We start from the raw sequence: 8,230 nt of genomic DNA, 5'->3' as shown, positions 1-8,230 counted from the left end.
AGAGGGGTGATCCCCGTGCTCATAGCAAGCTTGTGCGGGTTTTTTGAGATTTCTCCCTCTCAATTGAAACCTCCATCTTGGAGACTTCTCGTGGCTATCCAGATTCTGGGCGACCTAGAGCACTTATCCTTTGGGATCAACGAGCTTTTGTTTTCTTATCATTTGGCCCCCCTTAATGGAGGAGAAGGTCGGTTTCACCTTCGTCCCCGTAGTGGCCTGCCCATTGTAGTGGAACTTCCGAAGAGTGATCGTAAGGGGTCCGCTTTTACAAAGAAATAGCAGGAGCGATACGTCTTTATGAGGCTCCCTAGGCATTCTTATCGATGGAATTTTGTAGGTAGGTGTCTGAAGTGGGCAAGGCTTTGTCGTTTTTTGGTCTCTTAACCTTTTGTTGTTTTCGCAGCTGGAACACACCCTGCTCTTCCGGAAGGGGAGAGTACCGTTCTTCGGGCGCGTCAACTTCCCCTTGATCGTCGCAGGTTATATTTTTGCTTAGCAATAGCGTGTTGCGCCGAAGTAGCCTTTGGTGTGAGCATCTCTTCATCGTCTTTTTGTGATTGTTCTCTTGTTCGATTTTCTGATGATTTCTTTATGCAGGAACTTGTCCGGAGACACTGTCAATGACCCATTTGCAGCTTACCAGGAAGCAGCTAAGGTGATCTCCGCGAAGAAAGGATCTGCGAGGAGAGGGTCTGCAAGTGGGACGACATCCGGGGATGATGTAGTGATTACCGGCAGCCGTCAGGTAGTGACAGTGAAGATGGAACCGCCCTCCTTGGCCCAGACTAAGAAGCCCAAAAGTGGAGGTATGGCGACCCGATCGTCGCAGCAGTCGGCCGAGGCTACGTGCTCCGTGGGGAGCCTTGCCAATTTGAATCTGCAGGTATTTCCTCAGGACGACAGCCATCGGAAGTAGTTCACACCCCTCAATGGGGGCTTCTCCGGGTATGTCGTTGTATGCTTTGCATTCTTCTTTTTGCTCCAGATTCTGATTGGAGCATATAATTTTCGTGCAGACTGTCTCTCAGCTATTCCATCTTGGTGAACGACTATCTAACGAGAATCCAGTGGCTAGTCAAGAGGAACTCGAGGATCTAAAATGTCAGGCTTCAGAGGAGAGAGCTCAGCAGCTAGCCCGGGAGATGGAGATCTGTGATCTGAAGGATAAGGTGAAGGATCTGGAGAGGACTGCCGAGGTATCTTCGGCTGATGCGCTGGCTGCTGGCAAGAGGAACTCAGAGTTGGAGGAATCTATGGGGACCCTCAAGCTTGAGATGGTGATGGCCGTAAACGGGGCAAGAGTCATTGCCCGGTGGGAGTTGATGAGGGAATGGTTTAAGGGACAAAGTAATCAGTGGGATCTGGCCAAGGCTTTGGAGCAATACAAGGCGATTACTCTGGAAGAAGCGAAAAAACAAGAATGCTCCACTCCTGATATTTGGTGTTTTATACATCTTGTATATATTCTTTTCAATTGGTTTTCAAGTCTTTATCGAGTCTTCCTAGTCATTTTCGAGTCATTACAGGTCTGGAGTTGCATTGGATGGGAGATGGACCAGCTGGAACAAAAGAGGCAGAAAACAACGCAATTTGGTGATTTTCACGCATAACAGTCTTGATGACTGTTCCGGATAGCGGAGCAACCCGAGTGACTGTTCTGGATAGAGCAGAACAACCCGAGTGACTGTTCCAGCGGCAGAGATTTTTAAGGAAACTACAACCCATTTCGGGATTTGCCCTAATCTCTCTATTTTCTCTCCCAGCCGCCTATGGCTTGGATATATCTTCTTTTTCTGTTTCTGCTGACTATTCTACGCTATTTTTTGGAGAAGAAACCAGACCTTAGAGTTTGAGACTTGAGATTTTGCTATTTTGTAAAGGGAGAAGACCATCTCTCTCGATTTAGAGAAGAACCCCCTGAACCCTATCACTTTATTTCAGTCATATTTCATGTTGCTTTATATCTCTGTCTCTGTGTTTTCTTTCTTCATGGCTGAGTAGTCAGCTTGCTTAGTCTAGGGTGTTAGGGTGTTAGATCCGTGAGCTTGACATAAATAAGTTATAAATCGACTGTCTTCATTCATTGTTGTTCTTAAGGCTTAAATCAAGTTAACCACTTAGTGCCTGATTCTAGGTTTAATCTATTCATCAAAAGTGTTATAGGTTGCTAGACATAACTTGAATGAGCATCATATCCCTAACCAGCGAAAGTAGATGTTAGGGTGTTTTGTGAACAGATCGGACTTGATCTTAATGTTTGTCATCGCATCTCAGTCCAAACGACAGTTTAGGTACTGAGATCGATTAACAAAAGGTGAAGCACCACGACAGTAGGCTGATCTATCTTGAGTGATCCGAGTTCTAGACTTGCTCTTAATTGAACTTGAATAATTGTTTGGCTCACACTTGCTTAACACCCGATCAAACCACCCTAGGCTAGCATTTTAATTATCTGAATACTTTAATTAATCTTGTTACTTGTTTCTCACGAAACCCTAAAATCTTAAAACCCCCATATTGTTTTAGCTAAGTATTGATCCCATAAAGATAAAGTGTAATCGTTGGTCTCTGTGGATTCGATCCTAAAGTGCTACATCGACATACCATTCTATTGTGGTAGTGTGCACATTAGGTTAATTGGTGTGTGTATACACGTAATATCAATTTGGCGCCGTTGCCGGGGACCAGCTCTTTACCTTTATTTTTCGGTTACATATTTAGTCTAAGACCTCTAACTTGCCTTATCCTTTTTGTTGCAGCTAATGTTCCAGGTGCACGACCAGTAGACATACTCGGAGAAACGTACAAGGAGAGCTAGTTACATTTACCAACCAGGAGCTAGCAAGGTTAGAAAGATAGAACAGACAACAACAAAGGCCAAACAACACCAACATGGGTGATCAAGGCCATCAAGATGATCTCACTGCAGCAATGCAACTGATGCAACAGCAGATGATTCAAATGCAGCAGACCATCCAAGCTCAGCAGGATGCTGCTGAACAGGCTGCTCTCGCGCGGCAGGAACAACAGGCGCAGACTGTTCCGATCGGGGAGAGAAACCTTCTGCGTAACATCCCTACTACGCGCTCTGCCATTGTTCCTCCACCCTGCACCAGGCAGGACTTCGAGATCAAGCCTGCTTTGATCGGTCTAGTACAGAAAAAGGTGTTCTTTGGTCTCTCTACAGAAATTCCAATGGAGCATATTGAGAGCTTCGAAAAAGTCTGCAGTTTCACTCGCGCGAATGGTGTTCCACCAGATTACATCAGGTGCATGTTATTCCCATTCTCTCTTGATGGAAAAGCTGCACGGTGGTTGAATTCTCTCCCTACCGGCTCTCTCACTTCATGGAAACAGGTCCGATCAGCGTTCCTCAGCCATTTCTACTCTAAAGCGAGAATAACTGCATTGAGGAACAAGATCACCTCCTTCAGACAGCTCACTGATGAGCCTTTCTGCGACGGATGGGAGCGCTTCAATGACTATCGCAGAGAATGTCCTCACCATGGATTTGATGATGATTACCTCCTGGACATTTCCTATGATGGAGTGGACTGGAAATACCAAGGTGCTCTAAACTCTGCGAGCAATGGAGACTTCATGACTCAAACCACTGATGGAGCGTTTAAGCTGATTGAGAACATGGCTGCTAGCTCAGCTAATAAGAAAGAGGAGAGTGATTTCTCCATGAAAGGGAACAGTTCCGACACCCAGAAAATAGATGAGCTGACTGCCAAGGTTGATCAGCTACTGAAAAACAATCAATTGCACGTCTTCAGCATGGAGCAAGCTACGGCCGGGCATATTCAGAACCAGAACCAGCGACAACCGCAGAGCAATCGGCAAGCTGTTCCAGCTACCGGGAACAGTCAACCAGATGAGCTGAAGGGTCTGGGTATGATGATGCAACAGTTGTTGCAGGGTCAGCAGGTTCAGGCCAAGGCGTTGAATCAGGTAACCACGGAAATGGACACCAGGATGGGCAACATGTTCACTGAGCTGAATAACAAGTATGACACTCTTACGATCCACATAAGAAAGATCGATTTTCAGCTTGCTCAAACAGCTGAGAGTGTCAAGAGGCAACAAGGGACGCTCCCTGGAAAAACTGATAAAAATCCTACGACTGAGCACTGTAATGCAATAGAGCAGCCGTTCGCTGAGACTGCTCCAGGCGTAGAAGAGAGAGCAGAGCAGCCTACTAGCTCTGCAGTAACTGCTCCCGACGAATCTGTTGAGACTCCACCATCTCGAGTCTATGTTCCGAAGGTTCCCTATCCAATTCCACCTAGACATCTGATGGATCCCATTAGTGAAGAGCAGCTGATAGGTTTTAACAAGATGGTGAGAAAGCTTCCTAAAGAACTTGCATTCGAAGATGCTCTGCAGATTCGTCCATTGCTCAAGTTCTTTAAAAACTGTAGAGAGACTCAAGAGGAGATCAAGGTCATCTATACCAAAGCACTGTCTACACCAGCACTGAAGGTATTGCCTAAGGTTGATGATCCTGGAAAGTTTTTTTTCCCATGTTCCATCGCAGGAACAACCTTCAAGGACGCTCTTTGTGACTCTGGTTCTTGTGTGAATCTCGTCTCAAAGGCTATTGTAGACGATTTGGGTATTGCTGATGTTGAGCATTCTCAGCTGACCCTGACCTTTGCAAACTCTTCCAGAGCAGTCCCATATGGAACCATCCGCAGCCTTCATGTTCAAGTAGGGGAATGTGTTGTTCCTGCTGAGTTTCAAGTTGTTGAGATGAACAAGGATCATGAGATGCCTTTGATATTTGGAAGGACATTCATGGCTACTGTTGGAGCAACCATCGATATCCCCAACAAGAGAGTATGCTTCTCCAACATCAACAAGAAAGTTTTCTACAAGGCTGTACCCACCAGATCTTCCTCATCACACGCCTCTTGCATCTCAGTGTTTGATGTAGAAAAGCTGAAGGTTGTTCCAAAGAAGGAGCATGGTGATAAGGGTGAGAGCAGGTTGTTCTCTGATGAAGATCCTAGCACTGATCCTACTAAATTCAGAGGGAATTCAAGGGTGAAACAGAAAGTCCAGAAGAAAAGGGTCAAGGGAGATCCTACAATGACTTTGATACCTCTCAAGTGTGATGAGAACTCCATCGAGTATGAGGTAAAGTGCAAGGGTACCTCCAAACCGTTCTCTAAAGTCAGATCCATTCTCACACATGAGCTGAAGGAGAAAGGGAAAGCTGCTGTGAAAGGGTTGTTGAGCAGGGTTTTGAAGCTGAACATGTCTGATTGTGGAGCTTGTTTTGGAACAGGCCCTCCTGCTCAACCAGATTGATCCCTATCACCAAGTCAAGCTAGTGACTTAAACCAAGCGCTTGGTGGGAGGCAACCCACTGGTAAGTGTACATATAAGTTCGTTTTGTTTTTGTTTACTTATTTTTTGTTTTAGTTTATTGAGTCTCAGGTCAAAAAGCAGAAAAACCCGAGATACTTCAAAAATTCTGGGTTGCAGCAATGGAACAACCTGCCCTCTGAAAAGAGCGGCTGTTCCAGGCGACCATCTGACGATAGAACACCCAGAATTTTCATGGAGTGCCCGCTCCACTCAGGTAAGTATCTCAACCAAAAAAAAAATGTTTATTCTTATTTTCACCTTCTCTCTGATTTATTTTCACACCAGGGACGTTGTGAAGTAAGTCTGGGGGAGGGTTTTCATCGTTTACTAACTCGTTTCTTTCTTTTGTTTTTCTTTTGGGTCAATTTGAGTCAGTTTTTATGAACGAGTCAGTCAAAACTTTGTGGGAATTATGACCTTATTCCGTGTTGATCACTGACCACCTCGTGCTTTAGTTATCTTATTCAGTGACCTTAGCAGTGACGAAAGACACACATGTGGACCTGGAACACCCTGACATATCTCACTTGATTCTCTAGAAGTTCTCAGCCGATCAGGTTACACTGGATAGACTTAACTCCACCTAACTTGAACCTAATCTTGACTGAAATTCTTTTTGTTATGGGCATTAGATCTGGGAAACGAGAACACACTCAGGACTTCTTATCCTTTTTGTCCATCTTGCTGATCCTGAGTGGCTAGCTCATCTTTAGCTAGTTCCCACCCTGCACCTTAGCCTTTATTCCACCTTCATGCATTTGTTTTTCAGTGTCATATGTGCAGATATGTGAAAAAAGGTCGGAGAGGAAAGGATCAACGCAGCCTCTTACTCGTTACTGCTGCAGAAATTCAGTCAGAAAGGAGAACAAGCAGATTAAGGGAGCAACCGCTCCATAACCAATGAACAGCGCAAGAGCAGGGGTGGAGAACCAGAATGGTCGTGAAATCAGAACCACCAGTGGCACTCAGAACGATCATGTATTACCTCCTTCTTCGTCACATCACCATATCAGTCTTTAAAAGAAAAAAAAAAGAGAGAAAAAAAATACGAAAAAACGAGCCACTGGAAAGGTCGAGCAAGAAGTTGGTACCAAGTATTGAAGAGTATGTAGAGGAAAGTGGAAAGCGGAACAATCAGTCGCCTGCTCCGTCATCAGAACAGTCGCACCAGATATAAAAACGAGTAGAGGCTGTGGACATCAATGGATCTATCCTCTCTTGCCATTTTGTGTGATATCCTGCATCCTCTACAATGAAATGGTAGCCCCTAAACACTCTTAACTCCACCATTAAATAACTTGTTCCACACCTAGACCGTCTACCCTGAATAGTGCCTGTGATGAGAAGCTCACGCTACTCTTAAATGAATATAGGGAGTTCTGTCTCGATAGTGTTACTTTTTCAGGTTTGAGATGTAGAGTATGGAGCCGATTTTCGAACAACAGTTAGTGGGGTTCCGGTAAGGGTGTATTGTCCTAGTTTTACTGCTTGTATGGTTCAGAGATTTGTGGTTAAAGTATGGTTGCTGAGAATAGGAGAGTTCCCACACTTTCAAACCTTTCTCCCTGTTCTTGATACTTGACATTGTTTGAGGACAAACAAGGATCTAAGTCTGGGGGAATTGATATATGGTGTTTTATACATCTTGTATATATGCTTTTCAATTGGTTTTCAAGTCTTTATCGAGTCTTCCTAGTCCTTTTCGAGTCATTACAGGTCTGGAGTTGCATTGAATGGGAGATGGACTAGCTGGAACAAAAGAGGCAGAAAACAATGCAATTTGGTGATTTTCACGCAGAACAGTCTTGATGACTGTTCCAGATAGCGGAGCAACCCAAGTGACTGTTCTGGATAGAGCGGAACAACCCGAGTGACTGTTCCAGCGGCAGAGATCTTTAAGGAAACTACAACCTATTTCGGGATTTGCCCTAATCTCTTTCCCAGCCGCCTGTGGCTTGGTTATATCTTCTTTTTCTGTTTCTCCTGACTATTCTACGCTATTTTTTGGAGAAGAAACCAGACCTTATAGTTTGAGACTTGAGATTTTGCTACTTTGTAAAGGGAGAAGACCATCTCTCTCGATTTAGAGAAGAACCCCCTGAACCCTATTACTTTATTTCAGTCATATTTCATGTTGTTTTATATCTCTGTCTCTGTGTTTTCTTTCTTCATGGCTGAGTAGTCAGCTTGCTTAGTCTAGGGTGTCAGGGTGTTAGATCCGTGAGCTTGACATAAATAAGTTATAAATCGACTGTCTTCATTCACTGTTGTTCTTAAGGCTTTCATCAAGTTAACCACTTAGTGCCTGATTCTAGGTTTAATCTATTCATCAAAAGTGTTATAGGTTGCTAGACATAACTTGAATGAGCATCATATCCCTAACCAGCGAAAGTAGATGTTAGGGTGTTTTGTGAACAGATCGGACTTGATCTTAATGTTTGTCATCGCATCTCAGTCCAAACGACAGTTTAGGTACTGAGATCGATTGACAAAAGGTGAAGCACCACGACAGTGGGCTGATCTATCTTGAGTGATCCGAGTTCTAGACTTGCTCTTAATTGAACTTGAATAATTGTTTGGCTCACACTTGCTTAACACCCGATCAAACCACCCTAGGCTAGCATTTTAATTATTTGAATACTTTAATTAATCTTGTTACTTATTTCTCACGAAACCCTCAAATCTTAAAACCCCCATATTGTTTTAGCTAAGTATTGATCCCATAAAGATAAAGTGTAATCGTTGGTCTCTGTGGATTCGATCCTAAAGTGCTACATCGACATACCATTCGATTGTGGTAGTGTGCACATTAGGTTAATTGGTGTGCGTATACACGTAATATCAACTCCCCACA

The 8,230-nt window shown here is 44.1% G+C and overlaps 1 non-coding gene across 1 annotated transcript; it reads right to left on the bottom strand.

The window, feature by feature from the left end:
* Positions 1 to 3,405: 3,405 nt before the first annotated feature.
* LOC125588137 lies at positions 3,406 to 3,512 on the bottom strand. The gene has a single exon (XR_007324531.1). It is a non-coding gene; the product is annotated as a small nucleolar RNA R71 (small nucleolar RNA).
* Between the last annotated feature and the right edge of the window lie 4,718 nt (positions 3,513 to 8,230).

The sequence above is a fragment of the Brassica napus genome, chromosome C5 (assembly GCF_020379485.1).
Source record: "Brassica napus cultivar Da-Ae chromosome C5, Da-Ae, whole genome shotgun sequence".
Classification (NCBI taxonomy): domain Eukaryota; kingdom Viridiplantae; phylum Streptophyta; class Magnoliopsida; order Brassicales; family Brassicaceae; genus Brassica; species Brassica napus.
This window is presented reverse-complemented; position numbering and strand designations above follow the sequence as displayed.